General features: G+C 41.9%; 1 protein-coding gene and 1 pseudogene across 1 annotated transcript in view; both read left to right on the forward strand.

Annotated features, from left to right (window-relative positions):
• Positions 1–20115, forward strand: part of KDM7A (lysine demethylase 7A) — a 76047-nt gene that overhangs the window by 12231 nt on the left and 43701 nt on the right. The gene's annotated exons all lie outside the window — the stretch shown is intronic.
• LOC108635862 lies at positions 2132–14218 on the forward strand (annotated as a pseudogene).

Raw genomic sequence — 20115 nt, forward strand, 5'->3', positions numbered from 1 at the left:
ATTTTTGTGTTTATCTTTATTCTTGATAAGCATTTAGGCACATTTTTAAGTTCCTAGCATTATACATCCTGAAATTGTTTTTAGCTGTGAAAGTCACTCAGTTGTGTCCGACTCTTTGTGACCCCGTGGACTATACAGTCCATGGAATTCTTTAGGCCAGAATACTGCAGTGGGTAGCCTATCCCTTCTCCAGGGGATCTTCCCAACCCAGGAATCGAACTGGGGTCTTCTGCATTGCAGGCAGATTCTTTACCAGCTGAGCTACCAGGGAAGCCCACTTTTTTAAAGCTGTAACCCTATTTAAAATTTATTTTCTAAAGAGACTTTTGATTAAAGACAGAAAGGGTAAGGAGCACTTGTAGTGAAATACAAGTTTGATAAACATACTAACTATGCAAATATAAGATACTTCTTTATCAGGGCTATAAGTTGCATTGTTAGAGGAAACACAATGACATATCCAATGTTTATTTTAGGGGTAGGGGGAAGTAAAACTTTCAGAATGCTTTGTGGAGAAGTGTTAAACTTCTCTTCCTTTGTAAAGTGGAAGTATTTTCCTTGAGCTCAAAACACAGGATTTCAAACATAGTATCGACTTGTGTTTATCAGTAATTATAGCAGTCTGATATCGTGTGTGATAAATTATGAAACTGCAGAAGCTGGGGAAAGCTATGCCATTGTAGATAATTTGGTGGTTTTGTATGCACAAAAGCTATTCACAGATGAGTGGTCCTGTTTGACAAAGAAATTGGGACATAGTCCACTGTGGTCCTTTTGATTTATGATACTTAAATATTAATAAATGTAAAGAAAATTAAATGGCCCTGGACATCTGTCTGGAAGTCCTGGAGATATTTATACTGCCCAGGAATCTCTGTGACAAGTATGGGGCAAAAGGCACCTTTTGAAGCAGAGACTTTGTGGATGGTTCCCATCGATGACTTGGGAAGCTTTCTGTGGTGGCCGGCCACATGGGGGCCTTCTCTCCAGAGCCTTGTGGGTTCCTGGGACTTTGCTGTTCTCTGTGGCCTCCCTCAGAGCCTCATGGGTCACACATGCTGCGCCATAGACATGTGGCCAGTCTTTTTCACGTCACTGCCTCACGAAGGAGCCTTGGGATGTAAGCTGTCTGCAGATCAGAGGAATTGGAGCTTTTTTACTTAATTTAACTTGTCATAGATCTGACTCATATTCCTCTTACATTCTTCCTATTTTAAGGCCGGCTTTCTGTGTGTCTGGTTCTTGAAGTCACTTTCCTTTTTTTTGCTGGCCTGTCCTTATTTTCTGCATATCGGAGGATCAACATTTCCTTTGATGCCATGGTTACGGGGAGAGCAGAGTCCCTTCTATTTGATTCAGGGACTTCTCTCCTCATGCTCACTTTTCCAGCCATCCAGATGCCAAGTAGTCCGCACTGGGCTCTGCTTGCCTTATTTTCCTCTTCTTTGCTCTCCCCTTGTGGGAGGAGAGCTCAGATTCCCTGCCCTGGGCTTGGGTTCTCATTCCTTGAAACCCGTGTTGGAAATGATGAGCGTTTGGAAGCTCCACAGCCTTTCACACACCCCTCTCCCCCAGGATTGCCTCGTTGGGGCTCCCTGTTGCTTCAGGAGTGTCACCCAGCGGCTCTCTCCTCACCTCCTGCCAGCTGCACAGTGCTTTGTTTTTAGCCTTGTCCTGGCCGGAGGGCCGCTGCATGATGCATTCACTGGTTTTGGTGCTTTGAGAGGTTCTCTGTTTCTTTGGACAGGACAGAGGAAGACTGTGGCACAAGTTTCTTAGAACTTAAGGATCAAGTGATGTTAAGATACGCATGATTTTTCGTCTCTCTTCACCACATCAGTGATGTTTGGTCTCCTTACCACTGTCGCATTGCCAGCTTTCATTGACCACCATCATGGTTTCTGCCGCATCTGCGTAGCACTTGTACTGTTTACTTAATATTTTTCCTTGAAACCACTTTAAATAGATTTTGTTTTTTTTAATTTAATTTTGTCCTAAACAGTGGTATCTGTTAAATCCTGTGTTTGCAGTGCTTACTACATATTTTAATATTTGTGAGAAAAGATTTATTTATTGAGATAAAGAGGCATTATCATCTAAAATGTTTATGTGTAAGATTGTCAGAAGGGTGATGGTGATTGCCGAAAGGATAATACAGACACAGGTAAAGGATACAGGTTTTGCTAATGGAAGTAAAGGGTTGAAGAATTAACCAAATGAGAATGGCTCTGTAAAGCGGAAGGCTCTGCAGAATTCGTCCCATTGGCAAGACAAGCTAACCTGGTCTTCACTTTTCATACTGATGTCCTGTTGCCAGTGACAGTGCCATCCAGGAACTGGATCCCATCAGGTTCAGCCGTTCTCACGGTGTTGACCGTCCTAGGGTCCTCTGGGTTCCTCTCTGTTTTAATGGTGACCTTGCCTGCCCAGCAGTGTGAGTAACTACTCACAGCCTCGGCACATTCCTCTGTATTTATGGCAAGACTGGATGACTAGTAGATCAGCTGCTCAGGCGGGCCATCTTTCTAGCAGACTTCAAGGCTGCTTGGAATCTATTCATTCATGTATGCATAAGGGTACACTTTGGTAGACCTTGAAGTAGATTAATAAAATGTAGCTAAAGGGTTTGTACACACCCACAGAAAGAAGGGATCCTTAAATGATGAAAAGTAGTGTATCTGTTTTGTCAAAATAGTATATATTCTTCAAATAAGTGACATTTTCCCCTTGAGACATTTTTTATTGTAGTCGCTGGTTTTGAAGCGTCAGTGCTACACATCTCACATTCAACCATTTGTATGTGAGCCAACGTTTGCTTTAGTTGGAGAGATCTATTTTCAGAAATAGGAAATTTTCTGGAAATGTAATTTCAGGAAGAAAAGGAAACTGCTAAGTCATTGGAGATTATCTGTAGGTGTATTCATTGTAGGAGATCCCATCTCCTTATTCAAGGACTTGACCCCAGCAGTTACCCCCTTCCCCAGTATCATTTTTTTCCCCCCTCATTAGTGTGCAAATAATATTTAACTTCATTAAAAAATAAACAATCTGACATTCATCCTTCAGTTGCAGCCTCATTTCTTTTCTCCCTTTGTAGTGAAATTCACCAGAAGAGTTGTGTGTGTTCGCTGCCTCCAGCTGTGGCTTTTCTTCCCATCTTTCCTTATCTAGTTGGGGTCCATTCTCTCTGAACCTAGTCCAGGGGGACTGTCATCTCTGTTGCTCCGTTGGAGCAGTTCTTATCAAAGCTGGCGAGTTACCTGGCTTCTGGAAGATCCCTGTACTGATAGTTCTCGGGCCTCCCCCTTCCTTCTCCTCATCCTCAGTCCTCATTGCACTTCCTTCTTATCTCCCTGGCCTTTTGTCACTGGAGTGCCACAGGGTTCATTCCTCAGTAGTTCCCTTTTTCTGGCATTTATCTGGTCTCACCACTTCAGCTTTCATCTGTGTGTGGGTGATCCCTAAATTTTCATCACCTTTGTAGACCTCTTCCCTGAGGTCTTAAATATGTAATCACCAACTCGGTATCTCTACTTGGATGAATAGTAAGCATCTGATCCTCTGGTGTGTCTAAAGTCAAACTCCAGATCTGGCTTCCCAGTCAGCCCTACTCTTTCCACAGTCCTTTTCATCTCAGTTAATGGCCGTTCCTTTGGGTCAGAATCTTTAAAGCCATCCTCGCTTCGTCTGTGGAGAAGGGAATGGCAACCACTCCAGTATTCTTGCCTAGAGAATTCTGCGGACAGAGGAGGCTGGCTGCAGGCCAAGGGGTCACAGAGTCAGACTTGACTGAACGACTCACACTTTCACTTTTCTTCTTGCGTAATCTGCACTAAATTTTCAGCAAAATGCTGTTGGCTCAGCTTTAGAATCTCACCGCTTCTCATCATTTCACCTCCCTCTCCTATATAAATTGAGATTGTTGCAGTAGCCTCCTAACTAGTCCTCCTCCTGCCAACACAGAGACCAGAGGAGTACTTTTAAAATGTCAGATCCTGTGACTCTTCTGCTGGAATCCCACTCAGAGCGGAAGCGTTCCTGTGGCCCATAAGACCCAGCAGATTGTCCCCAACTGTCTGGCATCGTCCCCTGCCACTGCTCCTTCGGGCTGTACCAGCCTCATTTCTGTCTCTCTCCTTCCAGTAAAATGTAAGCTTCGAGAGTGTAGACACTTGGTTTCTTGATTTTATCACTGTTGTGTTTCCAGTGTCCCGAGAGTGCTTTGGATGAGTGAATAGTTGCGCCATAGAAGGCATTTGGGTTCATTTTACACGGTGTGTTCCTCGCCTGGTGGAAGGAAAGCAGATAGTGTCAAGTGTCTGTTTTACGCATGTACCGTACTGCGGCATACAAACGAATAAACTAATACGGCTGGTACCTCCACCTGCAGAAATCCTTCTTCATTTCATTTTTGTCTCTTGCTGTCCCTGCATGATCTAATCTCTTCTGCCTTATCCTAGCTTTCTTTGTTTTCCTTCCTTGGGCGAGTAGCCCCCGCCCCCCTTTCCTTAGTGTTTACCCTCCCTCTAGCCATCCCCCCACCCCTCAGCCCTCACCACAGATATATAAGTATAGCACAACACTTTCCTCTTCAGCAGGAAAAAAAAAAAAATCTCTGGAAATTCCCTGGTCATCACCATAATGTCTTTTCTTCATTCAAAAATAGTTCCTGAAGTGCTACTTTCTCTGTGGAACTTCTCTTAAAATAGCTAAAATATTTTAATCCCTTTTGTCTAAAAGATGATTGCCCTCCTTCCGTCTGCTCCCTGTTTCATTCTTCTGCATCATATCCTGTCTCACAAGGGATTCATGGTAGTGGGCCCAGAGCTGAGGCTGCTCTCAGAGGTGGGACAGAACAGATCTTTACAACCCATCAGCTGTATGTGTGTCTCTGGAACTGGTAGGAATGGTTATTTCTCCCTCTGGAATGTTGCTGAGTTCCCACATGCACAAATCAGTTTTGGATTTCCTCCTCAAGTTGGACAACTTTGTCCTTAATCTTTGTTCAGAAATTAAGTATTAAATATTACTTATTAATTGGTAACTTTATTAATATTACTTAGTCTATACCTATTTACGTATAATCACTTTATCATATGTATTTGTGTGTGTATGTAGCATATGCCTTTATTTATTTTAAAAATTAATTATTTTAATTGGAGGATAATTACAGTATTGTGATAGTTTTTTGCCATACATTGACATGAATCAGCCATGGGTGTACATGTGTCCCCCCATCCTGAACCCCTCCCCACCTCCCTCCCGACCCCATCCCTCTGGGTTGTTCCAGAGTACCGGCTTTGCGTGCCCTGCTTCAAGCATCCAGCTTGCACTGGTCGTCTGTCTCACACATAGTAATGGACATGTTTCAGTGCTGTTCTCTCAAATCCCCCCCTTGCCTTCTCCCACAGAGTCCTAAAGTCTGTTTTTTACATCTGGGTGTCTTTTGCTGCCTTGCATATAGGGTTGTCATTACTGTTTCTAAATTCCATATATACATGTTAATATACAGTTTTTGTGTTTCTCTTTCTGACTGACTTCACTCTGTATAATAGGCTCCAGTTTCATCCATCTCATCAAAACTGACTGAAATGTGTTCCTTTTTATGGCCGAGTAATATTCCATTGTATATATGTACCACAACTTATTTATCCATTTGCCTGCTGATGGGCATCTAGGTTGCTTCCATGTCCTGGCTATTATGAACAGTGCTGTGATGAACATTGGGGTACACGTGTCTCTTTCAGTTCTCGTTTCCTCGGTGTGTATGCCCAGCAGAGGGGTGGCTGGGTCGTATGGCAGTTCTATTACATTTTTTAAGAAATCTGCACACTGTTCTCCATAGTGGCTGTACTAGTTTGCATTCCACCAACAGTGCAGGAGGGTTCCCTTTTCTCCACACCCATCGTATGTATTTTATGTATGTACTTGTTCATTATTCATCACAGAGAGAATGGAGGAGTAATGGACAGAAGGATGAAGAACACAGGGCATGTTAAGATGAGCATGTGTATAGGTACAAAGAGTAACCAAATTCAGTATTGCTGCACATCAGTTTGGCTCGACTACAGTGCACCCGGGTAGCGGGCTCACCTGAACCCCGCCCGTCTCCCCTGGCTTCTGTATTCCCATCTCTATCTCTCCCAGAGTTTGGGAGATTGTAAAGGACAGGGAAGCCTGGTGTGCTGCAGTCCATGGGGTCGCAAAGAGCCAGACACAACTGAGCAACTGAACAACATCATCATCTCTCTCTCTGTCTCTGTCCCTGTGTCTGGAATACCTTCTTGTTGAAAGCACTTGAGAATTGACCTGAGGGCTTGTTCTGGCTCCAGGTGCTCAGCAGCTTACCATGTGAAGCAGGCTGGGAATTCTGGGCAGTTAACGCCTCTGGATAGCCCTTAACCTTTGTTGATTGGGAGACACTGGATAAATATCCTAGCTTCCTCTTCCACTGCTGAGACCACCTGAAGCCCCTTCTGCATGGAGTCATCTTCCAGGTGTCCCCAAAGGGGTAAATACTCCTGAAGGTACCTGCTGTGGCCTCCTCCCCTTCTCTGTCCCCCTTTTCCATTCACCTGCCAGTGCTTCCAGAGATGACCTCCCCTATGGGCACCCCACTCAGATTTGTGTGTTAAGATCTGCTTCTGGGACACTCCAACCTCAGTGGGTTGAAAAGTGTTAATTGAAGAGTGGCCAATCATAAGTAAATGGTTGAAAGATAATTGGATTCAAAAGTAGAGTTTGGATTCCACTTATTGATAGCATGACTATCATATACATTATATGATAATATACATTATTATGCCTGTATAATAAGAGTGTTTCCATTTACTCGTGTCTATGTGCAGATGTTTTGGTACCATGACTCCCAAAGGAGACTGTGAAAGTTGCTTGCTTACTTCCCCGAATAGTTTTCTGGTCCTGCTACCTTAGAAAGATGCCTTGACTTGGAGTTTCTGTGTGATATGATTTTAATTTGAAACTCTTTTAATTTATTTCTCCCTTCCTTTATTCCTTTTGAATCCCTACTTTTTAAAATGCTAGAAACATTTCATAGTAATAGGTAACCTTTAACCTGGGAACAACTGCAATGAAGTGTTAACATTTTACAGATTAACGAGCATATAAAAAACTATAGCAATGGCATTGCCATCTTTGGGAAGTGTTATAGACTTAAACAAGATTTCCCCCAAGGTTCTACTTGTGAAATGTGGCTGAGTATCCTCAGAAAAGTTACTCAGGAGTTAAAATTCTTTATGTGTCAACGAGTTTTAGCAGGATTTTAGCAGTATACTGTCTTTTCTTGATAGAATATCGCACCACTTAATTTTAATGTCTTGATGTCATGGACCTAAGTTGCTCTCTGTGCTCTGTGAGCTACTGGCATGGGTTGTACAGTTTGTGTGCTGTGTTGCCACAGGTCAAATGGGCATTCATTTAACAGTGTTTCCTTGATACATGTTTTTCCTGGTATCTCTTATCTTCTTTAACTGGCCCCTATTGCTGCTCCTGATTTTGTTTTCTTACCTAGAGAAAAACTTCAAGATTTTGATGGGGAATTCACTAAGAGGTCTTCTTAAATTGCCCACTCTCATTCTGATACATTGGTGACAACTGGATGGGCCTAGCCAGGAATGGAGTCTAGCAATGCAAAAGGGACTTTGCAGATATCACTTAAACAGGCTTGGCAGGAAGGGTTATCATTTTAGGGGTCAGAGATCTCACACTGCTGGATGGTAGCTTTAAATTTTTAACCCTTAGAAAGAAGCTCTGTGGAGAAGGGTGGTCCTGGCTGACAGGTAATTTTGCCCAGAAGAAGATCAGACGTCTGGCATAGCGATATGGTGTATCTTGCTTCTTATTGTATATTTTGGTAAAATTGTCAGCTCTTTAAGATAAGGGTACAGTTTTTAGGCTTGCACCTAGGAAGTGCCCTATCAGTATTTGTTAATTACATCATGATGGGGTCACAAAGAGTCTGACACAACTGAGCAACTGAGCACACACACAATTAGATTGTGTTTTTCCTTTGGTCATGTATGGATGTGAGAGTTGGACTGTGAAGAAGGCAGAGCGCCAAAGAATTGATGCTTTTGAACTGTGGTGTTGGAGAAGACTATTGAGAGTCCCTTGGACTGCAGGGAGATCCAATCAGTCCATCCTAAAGGAGATCAGTCCTGGGTGTTCTTTGGAAGGACTGATGCTAAAGCTGAAACTCCAGTACTTTGGCCACCTCATACGAAGAGTTGACTCATTGGAAAAGACTCTGATGCTGGGAGGGATTGGGAGCAGGAGAAAAAGGGGATGACAGAGGATGAGATGGCTGGATGGCATCACCGACTCAATGCACGTGGGTTTGGGTGAACTCTGGAAGTTGGTGATGGACAGGGAGGCTTGGCGTGCTGTGATTCATGGGGTCACAAAGAGTCGGACACTACTGAGTGACTGAACTGAGCTGAACTGAAGGGAAATATGAGACAGACATCTCGATAAGTTTCTTTTAAGGTTGAAAGGATAGTTTAGGAACTTCCCTGGCTGTCCAGTGGTTTAGACTCCCAAGTTTCCACTGCAGGGGTCATGGGTTCAAGGATCCCTGATCGGGAACTAGGATCCTCTCTGTGGTGCTGTGCCCAGTCTCTCAGTCGTGTCTGACTCTTTGAGACCACAGACGATAGCCTGCCCGGCTCCCCTGTCCATGGGGATTCTCCAGGCAAGAATACTAGAGTGGGTTGCCAGGCCCTCCTCCAGGGGATCGTCCCAACCTAGGGATCAAACCCAGGTCCTCCCACATTGCAGGAGGATTCTTTACCCTCTGAGCCACTACGGAAGCCCTGGATCCTCAGTGCAAAAAGAGAGAGAGGCAGAGAGAGTTTTCAAAAGTTTTAGTGTGTTATTAGTTATTGACTTTTCTTGCTCATATGTTTTCCAATACTAAATGCTGTAAGTGATTGGTAATGCTGTTGCTAATTTGGTATCCTGTGTTAAGGAAGTGGTTTTAGTAAACATTTAATATACCAGTACTTTGTACCAATTGTAAAAATTGTAAATTTTAAAAAATTATAAATTTAAACTATAACAATTGTAATTATAAAACATTAAATGTGTAGTAAATATTCACAGCTGGTGAGTCTGAACATTAACTTCTATAACACATTCCTAAGGTGGGAAATAACACCACCTTGATCCCCATCTGGGAAATGCAGTGTGCGCATCAACTGGTTGAATTCTCCAAGGCGTTTTGCTGGTAAATAAAGTGATTTGATCTCAGCCCAGCACCTCCCTAGTCTTATTTGACTGTGGAATCTTTATGTGTGTAACCTTAACTCCCGTGGGACAGTTTCAGAAATACTGTTTTAGAGAATGCTGTATAAGCAGTCCGTACTTTGTGTGGTTCTGATTTGCACAGATTTCAGTCACCATGCAAAGGAAAACTGTTTCTCTGGTTATAGCACTTCTGACAACAAATGTTTGGGTTTTCTACACTCAGTTCTCTGTAGACACCAATTGGGTGTCCTACAATTTAATTCAACTCTGACAGTGATTACCTGGAGTTAGCGTAGACCTCACAGGTTGACTGTGAAATGTTCTATAAAAGAATCTGCCTGCCCATGCAGGAGACACGGGTTTGATCCTTGGGTCGGTAAGATGCCATCTGAGAAGGAAATGGCAGCGCACTCCATTATTCTTGCCTGGACAGTCCCATGGACAGAGCAGCATGGTAGGCTACAGTCCATGGGGTTGCAAAGAGTCAGACGTAACTTAGCCACTATACAACGTCACCACCATAGGTTAAGGGCTCAGTCCAGCTAATCTGCCCCCCTACTTTAGACACCAATCACAAATAGTGAATTCGTGGGTTATGTCCATTTCTGTCTGACTTGGCTGCAAATTGGGGGTTTCCACGACTCCCTATTTAGGTTTGATAATTTGCTCTGATGGCTCACAGAACCCAGGGAAGCACTTTCCTTTGTGCTATTTCTTTATATAATTATAAAGGATATTATAAAGGTTATAAATGAATAACCAGATGAAAAGGTACATAGGGCAAGGTCCTAAGGGTCCCACATACTTCTGTCCCTTTGGAATTGGGGATATGCCACTCTTCTGGCCCCTGAATGCATTCACCAACCCTGAAGCACTCCAAACCCTTTGGGTAGGGTTTTTAATAGAAGCTTCACTAAGTAGACATGATAAATTAAATCATTGGCCATTGGTGATTTTTTTTTTTTAAATTTCCAACTTCTCTCCCTTCCTTAAAGGTTGGACATGGGCTGAAACTCTAAATCTCTAATCACACAGTCGGTTCCGGGGGCAACTTGACCATTGTGAAGCTATACATGGGCCCATATTAGCATAAACTCAAGTGTGGTTGAGAGGGGCTTGTTATGAATAACAAAAGATGCTCCTCTGTCACTCCGGAACTTTGCAAAGGTTTTAGGTACTGTTGTGCAAGGAACCAGGAAGGAAGACCAAATATGTATTTCTCCTTACATCACTGTATCACCATGGTTTAGTTAAATACCAGTCCCCCAATAACACGATTCAAATTTTGGCCACCATGATATATTAACTGTGCAAATAAAGAACAGAGTTTGCTGCTAGCTCTTCAGTGTGCAGGTCAGCAAGTCAGTATGTCAGTGGCAGCTGGGCGTCTGTCCTTCAGGTCACACCCAGGCAGGAAAGGGTGCTGTGCTCCATCCTGCTTTCCCACCGATAAACCCGACATCTTATCCATCTTACATACGAAGCTGGGTGATCAAAAGAGGGAAGTGGTCAGTAAAGACGAAAGTCCAGCAAAGAACAAAAAGCTATGTTTCTGGAAGTGAGATTTAAATTGAGCATAAATGAAATAGTGAAATGAGTAACTGATGGTAAGAGTGTTGACCCTGCTGCCCCTTGAGAGACTCTGGATGTGCAGCCAGGAGCACTTAGTGAAGGCACACTTAACAGCCTCATACTTTAAATTGCAGTGTACTAAGTAAATGTTTCACTAATTTTTCATTCCTCTATACATTATAGTTAACAGTAAGAGAGTTTTAAATGTTTTCACATTTTTGAAGCTCAGGGGACAGTTGTGATTGTCCCAGTGATTACTAAGATAGCTTTGTGTGGTTTCAACTTGTGTAAGTATTTTTATGGTCCCACATTACCATGCAAAGCAAGGACTGCCTGGATTTTCCTTGTATTTGCCAATCATCTATCATCTGACCTCTAGTGGAAATAAAGAAAAACTACAAAATGAACTTTGAGGAACTTATAATAATACATTTTCTTCAGAATGGATCTAATAGGTAAAAATCCCTGCACATTACGCACTTTACACTTTGCCCTCACTGTGTGTTTTGAAACAGTATGGTGCACTATTTGCTGCTGACTTTTCTGGACAACTCAGCACTACCCATTTTGCTTTTGTTGAGTACTTCTGATTTGTAATTTTGTTGAAGTTCTTTGAAATCTTCCTGTAGGAATACTTGCTAAGGATTATGTCAAGGTTTCCATGATCCAAACCTCTACTCTAACTCATCCTTCATTGAGAATGAAAAAACCTGCTAAGGGTGTTGAGTAGACCTTCGTTTCTGTTCCAACGGGAAGTTCTCTAAGATGAATCCTTTCTCTTGGCTTGGCTCGGCATGTAACTCTTCCCTTAGGTTTGGGCACTGAAGACTGTTTAAAAGAGGAGAAAGGTTACTAGGGCACTGGATCTGCTTGAGTTGATTCCTGTCCTTTGTAGCTGACTTGTCACTGAAGTGTCCTCAATATAAAAGTTATGACTTGCTGTTGTATTTTATCCCAGGGTGTGGTTTTTTAGCCCTGTATACATTAAATCTTCTGTCGATGTCATTAGACTAGAAAATATAGCTTTCCTTCCCATACTCACAGTGGACAATAGAACTGTGAGCTGGGCTATTGGTTCATCTTTTAAAAATCTGTTTCAACCTATAATCTGTTTAATCTACGTATTCTTCTAGTAGTTAACCCCACTTGGAAAATTAAGATAGGAACACTTAGAAGCTACAAGAAAGGAGAACAGAGTAAATGAATATAATATATAAATCTGTAATGAACAGAGATCCTTTTTTGCACAATACGGTTATAAATGAGTTCCGTTCAGTTCAGTCGCTCAGTCGTGTCCAGCTCCTCATGACCCCATGAATCGCAGCACGCCAGGCCTCCCTGTCCATCACCATCTCCCGGAGTTCACTCAGACTCATGTTCATCGAGTCTGTGATGCCATCCAGCCATCTCATCCTCTGTCATCCCCTTCTCCTCCTGCCCCCAATCCATCACAGCATCAGAGTCTTTTCCAATGAGTCAACTCTTCTCATGAGGTGGCCAAAGTACTGGAGTTTCAGCTTTAGCATCAGTCCTTCCAAAGAAATCCCAGGGTTGATCTTCAGAATCGACTGGTTGGATCTCCTTGCAGTCCAAGGGACTCTCAAGAGTCTTCTCCAACACCACAGTTCAAAAGCATCAATTCTTCATCCCTCAGCCTTCTTCACAGTCCAACTCTCACATCCATACATGACCACAGGAAAAACCATAGCCTTGACTAGACGGACCTTATTCGGCAAAGTAATGTCTCTGCTTTTGAATATACTATCTAGGTTGGTCATAACTTTTCTTCCGAGGAGTAAGCGTCTTTTAATTTCATGGCTGCAGTCACCATCTGCAGTGATTAAATACCTGTGACTAAATTTGAACATTCAACAATACTACATTCTTTTTCATTAACAAAAAGTATGGACATTTCAAAATAAGATCTTGAAAGAAAAAGTCATCTGTTATTTATTTTTTCCCCATCGCATCTGTTTTCTACCTATTTACATCTGCAAAATTGACATTTAATTTGAGTGCGGTAGAATATTGGCCAGGATAGTAGCCCAAACTAATGCCTCTCTAATGTGCTCGGAATTTCTGCTTTCTGTCAATCAGTAAATATTCTTTGATCATCTACTGTATAGTCAGGTTTAGATAGATCAGAGGAGAATAGGAAATTCTTAGTTATTAGTGAAGTGAAGTGAAAGTTGCTCAGTCATGTCCGACTGTTTGTGACCCCATGGACTACACAGTCCATGGGATTCTCCAGGCCAGAATACTGGAGTGGGTAGCCTTTCCGTTCTCCAGGGATTCTTCCCAACCCAGGGATTGAACCCAGGTCTCCCACATTGCAGGCGGATTCTTTACCAGCTGAGCCACAAGGGAAGCAACTATTACTCATATCTTTAAGAAATATGAAGTCTAATTAGAGTAACAAAGTTTTCACAGGAAGCAACTGTGAATAAGGCATTGCCCTAGCCTCTCTGCTAGGGTTTTAGATCAGTCGTTCCTTAACTGCCATTTCTCTACTGAGCAAAAGAATTGCCTGGGGAGCTTGTTAAAAATGAAGATTATTAGGTACCACCCATTAACTTTTCCCTGTAGATCTAAGGTGGGGCTCAAGAATGTATTTTTTTCTTTTAAGAAAAAATAAGCAGCTCTTTTCACCGAAGATCCTGGTGTCACCATGACCACCGCCCCACCTGGTGTCCTGTAAGAACAAGCTCTATTCAAAGTCTGGCTTTGGTTGAGGTGTGTCCGTGATGCTAAGATCCACATCTTTGACATGGGGCAGAAGAGGCCTAAAGAAAGAAGCTGAGTTCCCACTCTGTGACCACAGTGTCACATGCGTAGGAGCCACTCTCCTCTGAAGCCCTGGAGGCTGCCTGTATTTGTGCCAATAAGTGCATGGTGAAAAGCAGTGGCAAAGATGGCTTTCTCATCCAAATGTGGCTCCACCCCTTCCACGTTATCCACAGGAACAAGACGCTATGCTGTGCTGGAGTTAATGGGCTCCAGACAGGTACACACAGTGGCCAGGATCGACACTGGCCAAGTCAGTGTCCATCCGCACCAAGCTGCGGAACAAGGAGCATGTGATTAAGGCCCTCCCTAGGGCCAATTCAGGTTTCGTGGATGCCAGAAGAGCCACATCTCCAAGAAGTGGAGATTTACTGAGTATAATGCCAATGAATTTGAAAACATGATAGAAAAGCAGCCCATCCAGAGTGGCTGTGAAGTCAAATACATCCCTGATCATGTTCCCCCGGACAAATGGTGGGCCATGAGCTCACGAGAGCCTGGCACGGTCCTCTTCTTACACGTGCCCACCAGTATATCCTACTTAAGCGAAACAAACAAACAAAAAAAACACAGTAAAAAGATGTAGACAGTTGCATGGTGAAAGCAATTGTCCCTCCCCTCCATTCTGTATCCATTCAGTTTTCTTTCTCTTATATGTTTTTTGGCAGATGGTTCCACACATTATAGTCTGCATTTGCAGGCATACAGGCATGGGTGGGTGGGGTCGTACTCTTCTGCACCTGGCTTTTGTTGCTTTCCAGCATGTCCTGGAGATCTTTCCATATCCCTTCTTGCAGATCTGCCTCATTCTTTTGAAAGGCTGCCTCACTCAGCCTGTAAAAGCTCCACAGGAGATTCTAAAGCATAGCCAGGTTTGGAGCCCACAGATAGACTGAGTGTTAAATGGGTTTAGAAAAAGTTTTCTTAGATGTTAACTCCTTAAGTCTTGCGGTTTCTTAGCAAGGAACTGAACTCTGCAAACGTTTCTTATACTTCTAGATTCAAGTTGTTTTAGGACAGATTTTTGTTTATTTTTTACTTTTAGTTTTTGGATTGTGAGAGTTGGGCTATAAAGAAAGCTGAGTGCTGAAGAATTGATGCTTTTGAACTGTGGTGTTGGAGAAGACTTGAGAGTCCCTTGGACTGCAAGGAGATTAAAGCAGTTAATCCTAAAGGAAATCAGTCCTGAATATTCATTGGAAGGACTGATGCTGAAGCTGAAACTCCAATACTCTGGCCACCTGATGGGAAGAACTGACTCATTTGAAAAGACCCTGATGCTGGGAAGGATTGAAGGCGGGAGGAGAAGGGGACGACAGAGGATGAGCTGGTTGGATGGCATCACTGACTCAATGGATGTGAGTTTACTCTGGGAGTTGGTGATGGACAGAGAGGCCTGGTGTGTTGCAGTCCATGGGGTCACAAAGAGTTGGACACGACTGAACTGAACTGAGAAATCATCAGTCAAAAATACACGAAGGCATTTATGAAATAAAGATTTTTTAATCCTATAGCTGCAGATGTGGAGTTTAAATTTCTCATTAAATTAATTATTAAAACATACATGAAGGCAGTAATGTATATACTGATGGCATAGTTCTTAATTCTTTCCTTTACTAAGGACATTTCTAAGCATACCTTTCTATAATTGTTTCTGTTTATCCTTTATCATCATGACAAGTTTTTTCTCCCCCAGGATGATTTACCAAGTTCTTACTAAATTCTCAAATAATAATCATTTTGGGATGGCACTTATTTGCTCTTTTACTGGTTATAAATAGAAGTATAGTCTATCACCATGAAATAGCAAGTCTGCTGGGCACTGTTTGCATTACAGCTTTCCTTAGCCACTATAGACACACCCCACACATAGCTGGACAAGCCGAAAGTAGATTGCTAAAGAGTAGAACAGCATAGTAAGCCCCATAAATAGGAACAGGTTCCATTCCAAGAGTGGATTCGTAAGTAGTTTGTTTGCAAGTCCGATAAAGTTAGCCTAGGTACCCAGCTAATGCAGTTGGCTACACAGCACTGTACTGTAATGTGTTTATAATACTTTTCACACAAATAATACATAAAAGCTAAACACAAAAAATAAACATTTTTATTCCTATAGTACCTTGGAAAGTATAGTAGTACTTTTCTTTCTGATAGTTCAGTTGGTAAAGAATCCGCCTGCAAAGCAGGAGACCCCATTTCGATTCCTGGGTTGGAAAAACCCGCTGGAGATGGTTTAGGCTACCACTCCATATTCTTGGGCTTCCCTTGTGGCTCAGCTGGTAAAGAATCCACTTGCAATGAGGGAGACGCAGGTTCTGTCCCTGGGTTGGGAAGATCCCCTGGAGGAGGAAACAGCTGTCCACTCTAGTATTCTGTCCTGGAGAATTCCATGGACTGTATAGTCCATCAGATCACAAAGAGTCGGACACGACTGAGCCACTTTCACAAAGATCCTTTATTTACTATTTATATCGCCGCCTTTATGTACTCAGGTGTCAGGCAGTGACAAGCAGAACAAGCATGTTTTCTGCACTCTAGGGGTAAATAGTGTAATGTAAATTATATTTGATGTGTACGTTTCACACATTCATCCTGGAACAAGTTTTATTAGAAGCATACCAACAGGATTTTCAGTTTTTTGAAGGGTGTGTTTTGTATCAGTGAGCTCATCTCTTGGTTCTTCAGTCCCTCTTATTTTCCTGTCGTGTTCTTTGTTCAGTTCCTTTTTTTTCAAAAAAAAAAAAAAAAGCTTTATTTATTTATTTGACTGCACCAGGTCTTAATTGCACCTCATGGGATCTCGTTCCCTGACCAGGGGTCAAACCCTAGCCTGCTGCATTGGGAGCATGAAGTCTTAGCCACTGGACTACCAAGAAATCCCTGTTCAATTCCTTTTTATATTGTCTTCCTCCCTCACCCTTGGTAACCTGAATGTTCTTAGTTAGCTGGTTGGAAATAACTCAGGAAACCGATAGGACGGTTGGAAGGATGAGCCGACTGTTAAAGGTAGAGTGTCACATTTTTTCTGAGATTATTATGAACTAAAAGAATTTGGTTCAGTATGCACTTCATTCAAAATCCTTGTTAAATATAGTTAAGCACAAAATATGCCAGTAAATAGCTTTGATGTGTCAAAAATAAAATCTTCAATGTCATGCTCAACTTGTAAGGAAAAGCACTTAATTTTATGAACACAGTTTATATGTCAGCAAGATAATAACAGAAGTTGGTTTTTTCTAAACCAAAGATTTAATTAAAAATTACCAGTTTGATTTTCAGTGAAAATATTTCATACATGCAAATTACACATTTTTGCTTTAGCTGATACCTGATAATAATGTATCCTAGGGTTAAAACTCCAGAGAAGGCGATGGCAACCCACTCCAGTACTCTTGCCTGGAAAATCCCATGGATGGAGGAGCCTGGTGGGCTGCAGTTCATGGGGTCGTGAAGAGTCGGACATGACTGAGTGGCTTCACTTTCACTTTTCACTTTCATGCGTTGGAGAAGGAAATGGCAACCCACTCCAGTGTTCTTGCCTGGAAAATCCCAGGAACGGGGGAGCCTGGTGGGTTGCCGTCTATGGGGTCACACAGAGTCGGACACGACTGAAGCGACTTAGCAGCAGCAGGGTTAAAACACTGCATAAAACATAATTTAGATGTGAAAATGACTGTTGGCATTTTAGTATAGTTCTAGCAGGAATGTCAACCTATTAAGCCAGTATCAATAAGCAAAATAAGGTTTTTGGACCTGCAAAACAGTTTCATTCTAAATATTCTGTTTACTAACTTAATTAATTTGCTAAACTTTGAGGGAGATACTGTCATCTCCATCCTTAGAGTGAGACAAAGAACACACAAGGAAAGTTACCCAAAGTCTATACATAGTTGTACATAGTTCAGAATTTTAGCATAGGTAGACTGACTCCAGAGAACTCAACCATCAAAATGTAATTAAAAATTGAAAAAGAATTATCTTCTTTTTCCTTTTAAGAATGGCCATTTGAGTGTCTAATGTGTACAAAAAATATTAAGCCTAATCATAAGGCCAAGTTTCCTGTGTGGGCTCAGACCTCATAGGTAATAAGCCCAGAGCTGTATGAGCTGTGATTGGTACCTAATAGAAGCATAATAATGTTATGGTAATGGTTACTATTTATTAATGTATTTACTGTACCATTGCTTATTATATGCTAAGCCATATGCATTACATATTTACCTGCATTGTCCTGTTTAGTCCTAGGGGAACTCCTGCTCAGAGTTTGCTCAAAGTCAAAACTACTGGAGCTAGAAATCAAATCGGTTTTCCTGATTCCAAAATCTGTGCATCCCACTCAAGCCAATTGACCCCTGTTTTTCTGATGGCTTGAAACTGGACTGGGTAGTCCTTGCCTGGCTTATAGCTATCCCAAGGCCTCAGCCGACTCCAGAGTTATATGAAAGGAAATATGAAGAGCAGGTTATAAACCACCCTCTTTATTCCTGGAGTTAATCAATCTCAAAGGCCACTCCCCAGCCCCTTTGGTGATATTACTGTGAGGTTTTGGGGCTTGCACAGTGGATCACTCAGTCCTTTATGGAGAAGCTGTAAAAATTACTTTTGGGTAGAAGGGTGAGCTTTTGAAACACAGGTGAAAACTTGCAATGAAGCAAAATTTTAAATGAATGAATTGCATTACTGCATGCTCCTACCATCTAAGGAAGGATGAGAAAGCTACTAATTCATACATTGAAAGATCATCCCCCCCCACTTTTTTTTTTTTTAACAGACTGTGTTGCCTTTAGTTCCTATACCAAATTCTTCAGAAATTCAAGCTGGACTTTTTTTTTTAACTTGCTTGTAACTTTGCCACAATGGATTGATTTTCAGATAAGTTTTCAGCACAGTTAATAATCATCAAAAATTTACCGGGATCGTCATGTTGAGAGGGCACTATAAGTGATCCTGGGAGAAGTCTGAGCTCAAGTCAGGAAGTCAGGTGTGTAAAACAGCTCAGTGTTAGATATCCACGAGTGGAGATGTGTGTGAGTAAAGTGTTGCAGAACTTTCTGCGGGGTGATCAAGTGAAGTTTCACCAAGGAGAGTGCTGTAAGATTGCTTGGTGAGGAATGGGGAGAGGATTTGAAGCAAGAGGAATATCTAATGAAGTCTGCTGGCAGGAAGATCTTTAAAAATTTGGCCTCCAACTCTTCTAACATTGAGAGGAAGGAATATAAATGGGAGCATTATCCAGGAGGAAAAAAAAAGAATGTTTGGCAGATCCCAGGGAATCCTGGTTAGTCATTAATTCAATTCTGTTCTTGTCAAGTGTCACACACACACAAAAAAAGCCAGCTAAGCAACAATTTCAGAAGGTTAAGACAAGAGAAAGTGCTAAAGTTGTCACTGTCCCACTTACCAAAAGGCATGGAGACTGTTCTATAGATGGAAGCTAGTCAGCAAAGGTCAGGCTGTCACCCCACAGGAGGGCACCCCCCTCCACACACACACTCACAGTAGTCTAAGAAACGTTGCATATGTTGCCGTTAGGAAAAAATGGAGCAGTTTGTATATGAAGGAAAGTTTTTTTAAGAGAAATGGAGTGGGAGACTAAAGGAGATTGAAAGAAAGTTTGCTTTCAGAGGCTGCATCTTACGTATCCTACTGCATGTACTCAACACATCTGTTAAAGCTGTAGGGACTTAGAAAAGTGAAAGTGTTAGTCGCTCAGTCATGTCTGACTTCTTTGCGACCCCATGGACTGTATGTAGGCTGCCAGTCTCCTCTGTCCATGGAACTTTCCAGGCAAGAATACTGGTGTGGATAGCCATTCCTTTCTCCAGGGGATCTTCCCAACCCAGGAATCGAACCCTGGTCTCCTGCATTGCAGGCGAGCCACCAGGGAAACCTTTGTGACTAGAATTCTGTTAATGGGGGCTGAGGGGTGGGGGTTATCCTTCCTTCTGTGAGAGGAAACTGAAACGTATGTAATAGTTCCTTTTAGATCTACTTAGAGATCTGAAGTAACGTTCTTGGTTTAGGGATATTTAACTTTTATGTTTAATTTGATTTTTTAAAAAAAATTAATTTATTTATTTGGGAAGTCCCGAAAGTACTTTCATGTTAAACTTGCTTGGGAGTTTTATAAGAATCCTTTAGTAAGCATTAGTAATATAGATTTAGTAAGTATCTTTGTCTTAATTTTCTAAGGAATTTTGTTTGCATTTTAATCAGAAGTAAATGTCCTGCTCCTTTTTAAACGGTCATGTGGGTTTTTCTTTTAATCTGTTTAATGTGGCAAATTTCACAGATTAAATTTTTTTAGCGTTAAAACCACCTTACATTCCTGAGATAGACCAAACTTGATATTTCCAAATGAGAGTGGCTTATAATTTTTCTTCCTTGTATCATCTTTTCTAAGTTTTAATATCAAGGTCATGTTATCATAAAATGAGTTAGAAAATAAGTCCTTTTTTTCTACTTGCTGGTGCAAATTAATAATATTGGAATTAT

The sequence above is a fragment of the Capra hircus genome, chromosome 4 (genome assembly GCF_001704415.2).
Source record: "Capra hircus breed San Clemente chromosome 4, ASM170441v1, whole genome shotgun sequence".
Lineage (NCBI taxonomy): Eukaryota > Metazoa > Chordata > Mammalia > Artiodactyla > Bovidae > Capra > Capra hircus.